This window comes from Pseudophryne corroboree, chromosome 6, assembly GCF_028390025.1.
Source record: "Pseudophryne corroboree isolate aPseCor3 chromosome 6, aPseCor3.hap2, whole genome shotgun sequence".
NCBI classification, from domain to species: domain Eukaryota; kingdom Metazoa; phylum Chordata; class Amphibia; order Anura; family Myobatrachidae; genus Pseudophryne; species Pseudophryne corroboree.
In genome coordinates, this window is record NC_086449.1 from 469,732,215 (window position 1) to 469,747,498 (window position 15,284).

General features: G+C 44.7%; 1 protein-coding gene and 1 pseudogene across 2 annotated transcripts in view; one reads left to right on the forward strand and one right to left on the reverse strand.

Moving 5' to 3' along the window:
* The window catches only part of KCND2 (potassium voltage-gated channel subfamily D member 2), a 514,780-nt gene that overhangs the window by 129,776 nt on the left and 369,720 nt on the right, over positions 1-15,284 (reverse strand). The gene's annotated exons all lie outside the window — the stretch shown is intronic.
* Positions 547-665, forward strand: LOC134938880 (5S ribosomal RNA; annotated as a pseudogene).

Sequence of the window (15,284 nt, forward strand, 5' to 3'; positions counted from 1 at the left end):
AGATCTGATATCTGATTACTTAGCAATCTGACTAGCAATGGAAGAGAAAGAAGGCTCTTGTGTGGGCACACTCTTGTACAAGGAAGAAAGTTCCAGTATTATATATTAAGAAATATTTAAAACATAACTTTTATTAATAATATTTAAACCATAATTACCCATTCAAAAGATCCATAAGAAAATAAAGTATTGAAAAAATGTTAAAATGTTCTGGTCTCTTTATTTCAAGGAATAATTGGAAAGGTGGTAGACACTAGATTGTCATACCCCCATTTCCCCTGACCAGTACAGAATTTCTGTATTGATGGGACTGAGGAGTGGTCAAAAAAGATATTGTAAGAATATCCAATTAGGATCACTTAGATTAAGTCAATAATGATTAATGGTCACCAAGAATTAAGCACCTGAATTATAGACACGTGGAAAGCAGATCCACACATTTTCACTCACTTCACTTATTCATTCTTATTTTCTTTTTTCTCATCATTTCCCACCTTATAATTTCTTATATAGGTGCATTCTGATTGGTGGACAGATCACATAACCCTCTACTACCATACCTCGCTGCCAATGCCCGATCTCGTCCAATCTTGGAAGCTAAACAGCGTTGGGCCGGGCTAGTACCAGGAGAGGAGACTGCCTGTGAATACCTGGTGTTGTAGAGTAGGAATTGTTTCCCTCTCTATGTGACAAGGGACACCAACAGCAGCATCACCACTGATTCTATCCAATATTTCTCTATTTTCTTATTCATTTATTTCATGTTTATTACAGTTCAATGCCTCATTTTCTATCTACAAATTGTAAAGTTCCTGATGCTCAGAACTGGAGAGATGTTTGTGTAGAGAGTCCAGAGCACCAGGACGTGATGCTGAAATAAGGGATGGTACGGGAATAGCCCCTAGCACCCTACCTCCGTTGTTTTACCCGTGTGGTCAGTTCACGCCTGAGTGACTATGGTTTCTTGAGCCCACGGCAGCCGCGTTTGAAGGGCGGATTAGGTCTGCCCAACTCCGATGCCCCCAGGTCTTAGAGTGAGACAAGGCGTGAATCGAGACAGGATAATAACAAGGGGACCTCTAACTAAAGCAAACAGAAGCTAGGGGCTACTAACTACCCTAAAACTAAATATATGTGCGGCACGCCGCTAAAGGAAAAGAACAACAAAAGATACCACTGTCCACTCCCCCACACGGCACCGCCGAGTTCCGGGGAGGACAGTGAAAAGCGGAAACCTCCGCAAAAACCACCAACACAAAAGTAAAACAAGGACTAAGCAGCCTAGGCTGCAACATGCGTCAGAAGCCGCTACTCACGAAACCGGGAGAGAACCCCAACAAGCAAGAACCCCCAGATGACCGCAACAGGTTCACTTGAACAGGAAGGATTCCCAGGACCGGCTTCAGAACTCCAGAACTCAGGAGCACAGGGAGCAGGATCGACCAGATACAGCTGACCAGGAACAGACGTTGCAAGGCAGGAACAGCATACAGGAAGCTATCACCGGCGAGGCTGCAGTGTGCTGGCTCCCATAAAAAGACCCTGCTGGCCAATGACAGGAGGGCCAGCAAGACCAGCCCCCAGACCCTAATTACTAGTTGCCGTGCAGCTGCCCTGCTGCACGAGCAACTAATCAATCCTATCTGGCAACGGGGAACGCGGTCCGCCAATGGCGTCCCCGTTGCTATGAACCCAGCGGCTGAGGACGACCGGCGTCCTAGCGTTGCCAGGGACCCGGCGGCTACAGTACGCACGGCGTCCTGGCGTTGCTAGGCGCCGGGCGGGCAGGGAGAGAGGTGCGGCGGCCGTGAGCGTCGCTCGGAAGCAGACCGAGCGGCGCCGCGGACCGCGGCACCTAACAGTACCCCCCTTGAGGAGGGGTTAAAGAACCCCTAAAGCCGGGTTTCTGAGGAAATTCCTGAAAGAATAATCTCTTAAGTTTAGGGGCATGTAAATCGTTATCCAGGACCCAAGACCTTTCTTCAGGGCCATAGCCTTTCCAGTGAACCAAAAAATAAAGCCGGCCCCGAGAAACTTTGGAATCTAAAACCTTCTCCACCAAGAACTCTTGTTGCCCCTGAACATCCACCGGAGGTCTACCCTGTGAAGTCTTCTGAGGGAATCTCCTGGAAGAAAAATACTGCTTCAGAAGGGAACAGTGAAAAGTATTGCCAATTTTGAGTGATTTAGGCAAGCGTAGCCGAAAAGCAACTGGGTTGACCTTCTTAACGATAAGGAACGGTCCAATAAATTTGGGTCCCAATCTAGCCGAGGGTTGTCGGAGCTTGATGTTGTGGGTTGACAACCACACCTTATCTCCCACCTTAAAAGTGCATGGGCGTCGGAACCTATCAGAAATTTTTTTTTCTCGGAAGGCAGCCTTCTTAAGGGCAAAGTGCACCTTTTTCCAAATCATTCTGAGATGGGAAGTTAAGGTCAACGAGGAGACTGGAAAATGAGGGTAAAAAGAATTGGCTCTAGGATGAAAGCCCAAGACCGAAAAGAATGGAGACTCCTTGGTGGAAGAATGACAAGAGTTATTATAGGCAAACTCGGCCAAAGGAAGAAATTCAGACCAATCATTCTGAAGTTTGGCCGAATATAGCCGTAAATACTGTTTTAACGACTAACACGTTCAGTTTGTCCGTTAGACTGTGGATGGTACCCAGATGTTAAAGAGAGTTTCATATTTAATGAGGCACAAAAACGTTTCCAGAAACGGGCGATGAATTGCGGTCCCGATCAGAGACAATATCCCTGGGTAAACCATGGAGCCTGAACACATGGCGGAGAAATAAAACTGCCAACCCTTGAGCAGACCGGATGACCAGAAACCTTATTATCATGAAACTCAGCTAGAACAGTGCCTCTCAGAAATTCAGGGACGAAGAGACGATCTGCAGGAGTGACTTTGGGAGCCTGCTGCTGAAGCTGGACTAGCTGTGTAAATAATCCTGTGTGAGGCCAGCCCGTATGACAGACGATGGGACTATGGGGGTAGTAGCCGGGTGGTTATTGTGAACTGGAAGAAAACAACGTGACAGGGCATCGGCTTTTGTATTCTTGGAACTGGGCCTGAAGGTGATAATAAACCTGAAACGAGTAAAAAACAGCGCCCAACGTGCCTGTCGAGCATTAAGCCGTTTAGCTGACTCAATATACTGCAGGTTCTTGTGGTCAGTAAACACCGTAATGGTATGCCTTGCTCCTTCCAGCCAGTGCCTCCACTCCTCGAAAGCCCATTTAACTGCCAACAATTCTCGATTACCAACATCATAGTTGGATTCTGCGGAGGAGAATTTTCTGGACATTAAGGCACATGGGTGTAATTCCTGAGACTCCGGGTCTTCCTGAGAAAGGATAGCCCCCACTCCAACCTCTGAGGCATCTACCTCGACAATAAAGGGGAGATCCGGGTTAGGGTGTCTGAGTACTGGAGCTGAGACAAAGGCCTACTTTAAGGCCAGAAAGGCAGACTTGGCTTCAGGCGACCAATTGGAAGGATCCGCTCCTTTTTTAGTCAATGCCACAATAGGAGCAACCAAATCTGAGAAGGTATGAATAAAACGCCTATAGTAATTTGCAAACCCTAAAAAGCGCTGAATTGCTTTTAAGTTCGTGGGTTGTGCCCAATTTAGGATGGCCTGGAGTTTTTTTGGTTCCATGAAAAACCCCTTAGGAGAAATAATATACCCCAGGAAGGACACTTCTGTGATGTGGAAATCACATTTCTCCAGTTTGGCGTATAAATGATTTTCCCGTAACTTCTGAAGGACCAGTTGCACATGGGTAATATGTTGTTCAAAAGACTCAGAGTAAATCAAAATGTCGTCTAAATAAACGACTACGAACTTTCCTAGAAAGTCGCGAAGGACGTCGTTAATGAGATCTTGAAATACAGCAGGAGCATTAGACAGCCCAAACGGCATCACCAGGTATTCATAATGTCCCGACTGTGTGCTGAAAGCCGTCTTCCACTCATCCCCAGATTTTATTCGGATGAGATTGTAAGCCCCTCTAAGATCGATCTTGGAAAAGATAACGGCAGTTCGGAGCTGATCAAACAGTACTGAAATCAGTGGCAAGGGGTAGGTGTTTTTAACAGAAATTTTATTCAGAGCCCGATAATCAATACATGGTCTAGAGCAGAGGTGGGCAATTATTTCAGCTGAGGGGCCACTTGACATTTCCTGTCAGTATCCGAGGGCCACACACAAAATAGCAGCTCCCCCCACTTGCCAAAAATATAGGGCCGTGGCTTCATGTGGAAGGAGTGTGGACAAAAAATAACACCGATTCGTATTAGGCTGCACAATAGTCTCCATTATTCAAATTGCGCCACTTACACACATTACAGCAGGTAGAGCTCCCTTTTACACAGTACGGAAGGTAGAGTCCCCTTTTACACATTAACATTTTATTTAGGATAATTATTGCGCAGCAAGCAAATTATCCAGTGTCTTATGGCCCCTGGGGAAAGGTGTGACACAGTGATAGGACACGGGGAGTGTGACACAGTGATAGGACACGGGGAGTGTGACACAGTGACAGAACACGAGGGGTCACAGATAAGAGTCGGCACACACATAGTCCAGTCTCCGGGGGCAGCCAGCATCTTCGGGGAAGCTGGACATGCCCCCGGAGCGAAAGAGAAAATACCCGCAAGGCCACGCCCCTTTTAAATTAGGCCACACCCATTTTGGGCACCACACGGCTTGAGCGCGGGGGGGGGGTGTAATAGTACAGAGTGCGCTCCGGGTGTCACCACACCCGGTGACGCCTCTGGGCGACACGGTGACAGAACACGGTGGGGTTGACAGTGACCTAACACCATGGGGGTGACACGGTGACAGAACACGGGGGGGGGGGGTGACACAGTGACAGAACATGGGGGGGTGACACAGTGACAGAACACGGTGGGGGTGACACGGTGACAGCACACGGGGGGTGACACGGTGACAGCACACGTGGGGTGTGACACAGTAACAGAACACCGGGGGGGTGACACAGTGACAGAACACGGTGGGTGACAGTGACAGAACACCATGGGTGTGACACGGTGACAGAACATGGGGGGGTGACACAGTGACAGAACATGGGGGGTGTGACACAGTGACAGAACATGGGGGGGTGACACGTTGACATCACACGGGGGGGGTGACAGTGACAGAACACGGGGGGTGTGACACAGTGACAGAACACGGGGGGGGTGACACGGTGACAGAACACAGGAGGGTTTGGTACAGCGAGAGCTAAAGATCTCTCCCCCAACCTAAAAACAGTCTGACGCCACTGCCCGCACACACAAATACACACACACACACACACACACACACACACACACACACACACACACACACACACACACACACACTTTCTCTCACTCACTTTTCCCATTAACTTACTGATCTGGCTGGCAGTGGCAGGAAGGATGGATCTGCAGCAGTCTAGCTCTTGTCCCGTGTAGCTCCGCCCCCCTGAGGTCCCGTGTAGCCCCGCCCCTTCATCGGCACGTAGCCCCACCCCCTTTTCGGCTGAACACAGCCGTTGGCACTGGGGAGTCTGGAGGCGGGAGGAGGAGGCTGCTACAACGCAGCAGCAGGGGAGAGAGGCGCCGCTGGCAGCTTGGAGGTACTGCAGTGCAGAGCAATGACAAGCAGCTCAGCTGGTCGGGCCGCTTGTCATTGCTTGCTGGTGGGAGGCAGTGGGCCGGGCAGGATCGGTTTGCGGGCCGCATCCGGCCCGCGGGCCGTATTTTGCCCACCCCTAGTCTAGAGCGACCCATCTTTTTTCTCAACAAAAAAGAACCCTGCACTCAATGGAGATTTCGAGGGCCTAATGAAGCCTTTTTTTAGGCTCTCCTGTACATAATCATTCATTGCCATAGTTTCCGGCCCAGACAGGGCATATAGTCTCCCCTTAGGCAAAGAGGCACCGGGAACTAAGTCGATAGCGCAGTCATAGGACCGATGAGGAGGCAGAATATCCACATTACCCTTGGAGAAAACGTCGGCAAAGTCCTGATATTCCAAAGGAATAAGTTCTGGGGTGACTGCCGCAACCCGGACTGGACGGGAAATACATTCCTTAACACAAAAGGGACCCCATCGGGAAATCTCCCCAGACCGCCAATCTATGGTGGGATTATGAAAGGCAAGCCAGAGGTGACCCAAAACTACGGGGACAGCCGGACAATGGGTAAGGTAAAATTCGATTTTCTCCGAATGTAGGGCCCCCACTGTAAGTTGTACTGGAGGTGTGCGGTGAGTGATTACCCCATTAGAAAGCGGACCACCATCCAAGCCGTGCATGGTGATACATTTATCCAAAGGTATCTGTGGAACGCCCAAAGCCTGAGCCCAACCAAGATCCATGAAATTTCCCGCAGCTCCACTGTCGACGAAGATCGACACCAACGAACTGAGGCTACCAAAGGAAATTTTTACAGGAACTAATAAGGAATCATTAGAGGAGATCAACTGCAGACCCAAGTGAACCCCCTCACAATTCACTGGGTCAGAGCGTTTCCCTGCTTATTCGGGTAATTACGTGCGATATGTCCCTTGCCACCACAATACAAGCAAAGACCAGAATTTAGCCTTCTGGTTCTTTCCTCTGGGGACAGCCGGGAGAGACCCATTTGCATGGGCTCCTCGACGTCCTCAGGGAAAGTATACACACATGGACTAGGCCTGAACTAGCTCCTCTTTCAGCCCTCCGCTCCCGGAGACGACGATCAATTTTAAAAGCAAGCTCCATGAGTTTGTCTAAAGTCTCTGGAGCGGGGTACTGCAGGAGACTGTCTTTAATAACTTCAGACAAACCGAGGCGAAACTGACTGCACAGGGCCGGGTCATTCCAGCCACAGTCGTTCGACCAACGGCGAAACTTGGTACAATACGCCTCTGCTGGATTTTTCCCTTGCTTAAGTGCACGCAAGTGGCTCTCAGCCGGCGCTTCTCTATCAGGGTCATCGTACAAAAGGCCTAGAGACTTAAAAAAGGCATCTACAGATAGCAAGGCAACATCATCGGCTTTTAGCCCAAAAGCCCAGGTTTGCGGATCGCCTTGTAGTAAAGACATCACAATCCCAACCCGTTGAGACTCAGTACCAGAGTCGGGGCCTTAAACGAAAATAAAGCTTACAAGCTTCCTTGAAATTAAAAAAATCCTTTCGGTTACCTGAAAAACGGTCAGGAAGGTGCATCTTTGGTTCTGGAATCATACTCGGGGAGGCTCGCAAAAGATCTTCCTGCGATCTCACCCGAAGAGTAAGATCCTGAACCATCTGAGTTAGTTCCTGAATCTGGTTGGCCAAAAGCTGGCTGGGATTCGGTCCTAATACTGCCGGATTCATGAGGCCGAATTTCAAGGCCCACCAAAAACAAATAACTCTTAATATTATTCTTTTTGTTTTTTTGTTTGTTTTTGGGCCGGTGATAATGTTACGTTCCTGATGCTCAGAACTGGAGAGATGTTTGTGTAGAGAGTCCAGAGCACTAGGACGTGACGCTGAAATAAGGGATGGTACGGGATTAGCCCCTAGCACCCTACCTCCGTTGTTTTACCCGTGTGGTCAGTTCACGCCTGAGTGACTATGGTTTCTTGGGCCCACGGCAGCTGCGTTTGAAGGGCGGTTTAGGTCTGCCCAACTCCGATGCCCCCAGGTCTTAGAGTGAGACAAGGCGTGAACCGAGACAGGATAATAACAAGGGGACCTCTAACTAAAGCAAACAGAAGCTAGGGGCTACTAACTACCCTAAAACTAAATATATGTGCGGCACGCCGCCAAAGGAAAAGAACAACAAAAGATACCACTGTCCACTCCCCCACACGGCACCGCCGAGTTCCGGGGAGGACAGTGAAAAGCGGAAACCTCCTCAAAAACCACCAACACAAAAGTAAAACAAGGACTAAGCGGCCTAGGCCGCAACATGCGGCAGAAGCTGCTACTCACGAAACCGGGAGAGAACCCCAACAAGCGAGAACCCCCAGATGACCGCAACAGGTTCACTTGAACAGGAAGGATTCCCAGGACCGGCTTCAGAACTCCAGAACTCAGGAGCACAGGGAGCAGGATCGACCAGATACAGCTGACCAGGAACAGACGTTGTAAGGCAGGAACAGCATACAGGAAGCTATCACCGGCGAGGCTGCAGTGTGCTGGCTCCCATAAAAAGACCCTGCTGGCCAATGACAGGAGGGCCAGCAAGACCAGCCCCCAGACCCTAATTACTAGTTGCCGTGCAGCTGCCCTGCTGCACGAGCAAGTAATCAATCCTATCTGGCAACGGGGAACGCGGTCCGCCAATGGCATCCCCGTTGCTATGGACCCAGCGGCTGAGGACGCCCGGCGTCCTAGCGTTGCCAGGGACCCGGCGGCTACAGTACGCACGGCGTCCTGGCGTTGCTAGGCGCCGGGCGGGCAGGGAGGGAGGTGCGGCGGCCGTGAGCGTCTCTCGGAAGCAGACCGAGCGGCGCCGCGGACCGCGGCACCTAACACAAATATGATAGCTGTCTATAATTCAGGTGCTTAATTCTTGGTGACCATTAATCATTATTGACTTAATCTAAGTGATCCTAATTGGATATTCTTACAATATCTTTTTTGACCACTCCTCGGTCCCATCAATACAGAAATTCTGTACTGGTCAGGGGAAATGGGGGTATGACAATCTAGTGTCTACAACCTTTCCAATTATTCCTTGAAATAAAGAGACCAGAACATTTTAACATTTTTTCAATTCTTTATTTTCTTATGGATCTTTTGAATGGGTTATTATGGTTTAAATATTATTAATAAAAGTTATGTTTTAAATATTTCTTAATATATAATACTGGAACTTTCTTCCTTGTACAAGAGTGCGCCCACACAAGAGCCTTTTTTCTCTCCCATTGCTAGTCTGTGTACTTTCTGGCTCTGGGCGCACTACCAACCAGGACCGCATATAAAAGGGGAAAATTGTGTATATTTTGTCTTTCCAATTATTAAGGGAAATTCACTGTCCAATTTTGGTCCTTCTTCTATATACGTTATTATACTTAATGTGACCTGTGCCCGATCGCCCTGTGTCTTGCCTTACTTAGCAATCTGCTTAGGCTAGCCATACACCAGACTAACGCCAACCATCCAACTGACCAACTAGTCTGTCCAATTAAAATGGTGCCTGGTAATCTGTTTCATGGAATATTGCCACTCTTTTGTACTGTCCCAGAGGAAACACGAGCTCATACTAGTTGTGGCTTTACAGAATTGTCCTCACAGATCTTAGGGGGAGATGTACTAAGCAGTGAAAAGAGTGGAGAAGTGAGCCAGTGGAAAAGCATTTAAGTAACATTTATAATTTGCATACTATAAATTATACAGAGCAGCTTTCTGGCTCACTTGTCCACTTTTTTCACTGCTTAGTCCATCTACCCCTTAAATACCCAATGCGTTTCATTATTGTCGAATTCATCAGGGGTACTGCAATGATAGGTAGTGTCATAATTTCCAATTCAAATAAATAACATGCTATATGGTAGATGACCAATCACTGGTGATAAAGTGCATAGTAACTTCCAGCTCTTTTTAACAGAGTATCAATTGAGTACATCATGCAATGGGATGTAGTTACATAACTTTCGCAAAATGTTTTTTTTTTTTACATTTCCATGGAATGGTGATTTGTTCTGGCATTGCCAAAACATTACACCTCTATTATAGCCTGTTTCACAAAACTTTGCTGCAATTTCACTCATCTCTATTCATAATGTTGGCCAACCTATAGTTACTGGGAACATTTGAAAACTCACAAAAAAAAAAAAAAATTAATAGTGCCAGCTGCTAACTACTGTATAATGGAAACTGCAATAAGATGTGTGCAGATGTCAGTATATGAAATAAACGTCATACATCTAATTTATTGAATTAATGTATTAGATTATGTAATGCAAAATATATAGTATGTAGAATGAGAAATAGGAACAGTATTCTTTGCATTGTACTAAAAGGCACAAAATCCCCCAAAACCTGAGGGAGGTGGAATGAGAAAATATACATACACTATAATATTAATGGAAGGGTGTATTTAGTCTTTTGCATTCTGTTATTACATTTCTTAAGACAAGTTGTAATTACAACAATACAATGGCATGCCTGATAATATATTTCATGAAACGTTTGGATTAGACATTTGGTAAATCTACAGGTGTTTCACTGTATTCCAGGAGCAGATGAATACTAAAAGGCAAATATTATAGCCATCTGTGCCAGCCATTGTCATAATCACTAGGACAGTGATTGTTTGTAAAGTAATTTACCATCAATTTTTTTCATTGGCATGAGTGGTATACGACATGTGCCCCACTTCTCTGTAGTGAAGTTATAAATGGAGCTGACATACAGTAACTGACAAATAGTCAGTACCTATTTCAGGGGAAGTGGCTACAATATCGCTATTCGGGATCCCGGACCTCACAATGCAGACATCGGAATCCTGACTAGCTGTGAAATACCACCACCGGAATCCTGGTACCACAAGCTTTTCTCCCTCCATGGGTGTCCACGACACTCATAGAGAGAGAATATAACCTGTGGTGATCACAGCGAGCCACCGTGTTCGCAAGGGGCTTGCTAATGTCCGCCCTGCTGCCAACATACCGGTGGTCAGGATCCCGCTGCCGGTATACTGACAGCTGGGATCCCGGCCGCCATTTTTTCATACCGATCCCCTATTTCAGGACCAACTTTGAATAAAAACCCAACGGAAAACTCAAAGCTTTTCCACCAATAACATACAGATGTATGTGTGTGTGTGTGTGTGTGTGTGTGTGTGTGTGTGTGTGTGTGTGTGATTTTGTAACTTGTTACAAAAACCTGTCACATGTAAGCCAGGTTTGACTTTTAACCATAGTTTTCCTATATACTTCCACATGAACGATGAGTCTCACATGATTTATACATTACACAACTCAATGCTGAAACTACATTTAATTAATCTGCGGGCTGCAATACCTTTTAGTTGATCCAAGTATCCATCTTATGAGGTATTTTGGCACATATATCTGACTAAGCATTCTTATAAGTGATGTGCAAAATGAAACATTAAAAAATCCCTGAACAACATTTGTTTACATGGAAAAATATACAGTTTAAAACAGTGTCATGAACCTTTAGGATTTATTCATTTTTTATGCTGTTCAGGAATATATTTTGTTAAGTCTGAAAGCTATTGATTGAAGGTGAATACGGATGTTACCAAAAGCAGCTTTTAAACAAAAATACAGTTTTTACTGGAATGAAATGATGTTCACGATTGGAAGCACATCTCAAAGTTTATGCATTTTATGAATATATTCTTCCTGTTTGTAACTCTTATTTTGTTGCATGTGTATTGTACATTTTACACATTTATAATGACAACATTTTATAAGCGGCAGCAAAATGTCATTTTATACTGTAAAGAATTTCCAACTAGTACTTTATGAACTGAAATGAGTGCTTGTCAAAAAACGAAACAAGAAAAAAAACAAAAGTTGCCAGTACAGCGGAGTATAAAGGAACAATAAGCAGCATGTATTATTAACATGTCCTATTATCATACAATGAATAGTGAGTTACCCATTTTGTACACCCTTATCTGTGAAGTTAGGGTGTCCAACCTTGTGAGAAAAGCAGAAAGTCTTAGAAAAAGTGACAAGTTTGATACAAATGCATTCAGCTTCTTGCTAACAAATGCTGCACTGTAGATTCCACTTTACTAAATGTGTACAATTTGCCAATTCCATGCCCTGGGGTGTCAAGGCAGGCCAGGTCTTAAGTGCATCTCTGTGAGACTCCAATTTGCATACACTCAAATCTAATTATGTTTAAAGTAAAGTAATTTGGTTTGGTTGTCCTAAAAATCTGGCCTGTAGGGAAGCCTTGAGGACAAGAGTTTAAAGACGCTGTTCTAAATAAAATGAGAAGCTAATGATTACATAATCTTGATTTAAAGGATCATTAAAAAGTTCAAAGCAATGTTGACATTGAAAGGAAGCATTAAAGGATGAGTGTTTCTCAGGTTAATACCAGTGTTTTCAAAATTTAGCTGATAAAAGTTAACTGGAAGCATAAGAGGCAAATGCTGTGCAATCCTTATATCAATATCACCCACGCATTGCATGATTATAGCATAGGAATAATGCTTGGACTGGCACTGTCTTAAAGAGAGAATATTCATACAACTATTTATTTAAGATACATTTGATTTTAAAATCCTTGGTTTATAACAGATCTATCATCAATGTTTATCTGGAAACCTGTCTGAGTCAGAAAGATTACCTGATGTCTGTAACTAGAAAGTATTGCTGGCCTGGTAGGATTCCAGCCTAAGAAAAACTGTTTAAATATTATTCCCAGCCAAATGCAAAACTGAATCAAATGCGGTTGTGGTGGTTACATGGCGCTACCTCATTTGTCACTTGGTTGGGCACAATCAATGTTTCCTGCAGCATCCAAGTTATATACATATGTAGAAGTCTGAAACTATCTTTTCTAACAGTTCCCAATGTATTATTTATTAAACCTTCTTCAATGGAATTTTTCCATAACAAAACATTAGCTATTGCTAGCTTCTGTTGCTAATTGATGATTGATGTTATACTCTGGTCATGTTAGATGATTTCTATACCCCACATAATTAAATCATGCAAATCATGTAATCATCATACAGTTAGTGATAGAACAAATAATGGACAATGTACAAATGGAAGACATTTGGGGAAGGGGAGACATACTGTAAGGAATGGGCTGTCTTAACAGCACTGTAGGCCCTGGGCAAAGTAATGCACTGGCGCCCCAACCCACCCATTCATGGGGGAAAAATATAAATCATAACTTACCCCTACTGCAGTCCCGAGCCCTCTCGACATGCTTTCATACCATTTCAAAAGGCTGTCATCACTGTGGATAAGTCTAGCCATATACAAATCAGCATTCTGACAGCCATTCACTGTCTGGCTGCAGGTTGGTAGACAGGTAGAGAATGCTGCCCTCTGATTGGTAGATAGCTCCAGCCATCCACCAATCAGCATGCTGACGTCTGGCTGCAGGATGGGAGGCCAGTGGAGTATGCTGCCTGGCTGCTCTGATTGTGTGTAATTCAGAATCAGAGCAGCTGGGCAGCATTCTCTACCTACCTTTCAAGAAGCCCCAGAGGTACCAGCCTGGGAGCAGATGCCCCCCTAGAGCAGATAATGCCCTGATCAAAAGCACCTAGAATTGTGAGGCCCTGGGCAGCTGCCCAGTGTGCCCATAAATTAAGATAGCAATGGAAAAGGGTCAGAGGGCCTTGTCTGTGAGAGTTCAAAGTCTAAAGGGATTTGTTAAACAGGAGCACATGTGATGAGTGGGAAGAGATATATAGTGTCAGGTGGAGGAGATGTAGCCATTGGTAAAGTTCTGTATTTTGAGGGAAAATTGGATACAGGTAAAGTTGGAGGATACCATGGTTTGATGAACTAGTGAGTTCCACAGGCAGGGAGAACTGAGGGACATGTCTTACATGCAGGAGTGAGAAGTGTTTAACAGGAGGGTGAGAGGCAGAGGTCCAAGGAAGATAAGAGAGAGCAATATAGGATGCATAGTGAGACAAAGGGGAGATTTAGCATCATCTTCTAAAGACTGGACAAGTGGACAAGTTGCTCAGAATAACCAATCAGCTACTAGTTAACATTTATCAATTACATTCTGTAAAATGATAGGCAGAAGTTGATTGGCCAGTCTGTAGAAGTTTTGATACATCTCTCGCAAAGACGCATATGGATGGTGAGGGAGGAGCTGGTGAGGGCTTTCAACATAAGGAGCTTCGATTTGGATCTTGTTGGAGATGTGGAGCTAGTGGAGAGATTAACAGAGTGGTTTAGCAGAGGTGAAGCAGCGAGAGAGAAAGATCAGTCTTACCACAGTGTTTAGGATTGTTTCTGAGTGGAAAGTCAAATAGCAGAAAGTTGTGGTAATCTTAGTGTGCTATGACTATAAGTGAGTGCCTCATGGTTTTGGCAACAGTATGTAGTCGCTACTCTATGGTGACATTCATAATATGGATACCATAATGGTGTCATGGACTGAATGTAAACATTAATGTCGACACTGACATAATAGGCTTAATTCAGATGTTTTTGTTCTTGCAATTGCTATCTTTTGCCATATACTGTACAATTGCTAATATAAGCTAATATAGGCAGAAGCTAACGTGCGCATGGGGATGCCCACTGCAGTCTTATCATTTCCTTCCGATGACATCCAGTTGCTGAGACTTCAGTACCATTGTCACAAATCGGTCATGTCACAGAGTGCCCTGTAGATGTGCAGGCTGAGCAAGAGCTCACCAGTAGCAAGTAAGATTGCAACTGCTAGTTTATCCATGCCCAGAAAAATGCCACCTGAACGGCAATGACACACTTGTGTTGACCACTCCTAATTACCACCACCAAACCCTGTCTTCATGTCACTCACTTTATGACTAATGCCTCGGTGAGACCGATATCACAATATACTCACTGCGCATGCGCACTATAGCTCAGATGTTTGCTCAGTAATAAAACATTGATTTGCATACAATAGTCACTTTGCGACAGCATCTGAATTAGGCCCAATGTCTACAGTGTCACAATGACGACAGCCAGAATGTCAACATACGAAGGTTAGGGGTAGTCTTCAATTAGGGTTAGAGTGACATTTAACTAAAAATCCCATTGTCGACAGGCTGACTTTCAACATTTTGAATGTTGACATAATATACTGCACCTTCAGTAACATCCTGTGTCAGGAAGGTGCTTATTGCTACAGTGATGCGAATGGGAGATATTTCCATCTAGATTGTACATGTGTGAACAGGGACCTCTTACTACTTTTTGTATTTTAATACCCTTTTTTTATTACAGTGTTTGACAACAATTGTAAAACAAAATGGTGTTTCCTTGTGCTACTGTATTTAATTAAATATAATTGTTAACAAGATATACACACACACACTAACCACTGATTTTACATAATGGTTACAAAAGCAAAAAAAAAACTTTGGGCAATTGTTGCTAAAATAACTCAGTAAAAAACTTTAAAATTAACAACTAACTGAAAGTAATATAGCATTAGTAGCCACACAAATGAAATATACTCATGTTACTGAATATAGTGAGACAATAAATACTGTATAACAAATCCAAAGCAAAAAGTTAAAAAATATTTAGGAACACTTAAATATAGACTAGCATTTTACTGGTTGGTTTTATTGTATCCCATTCCTGTGATTTGCTATTTT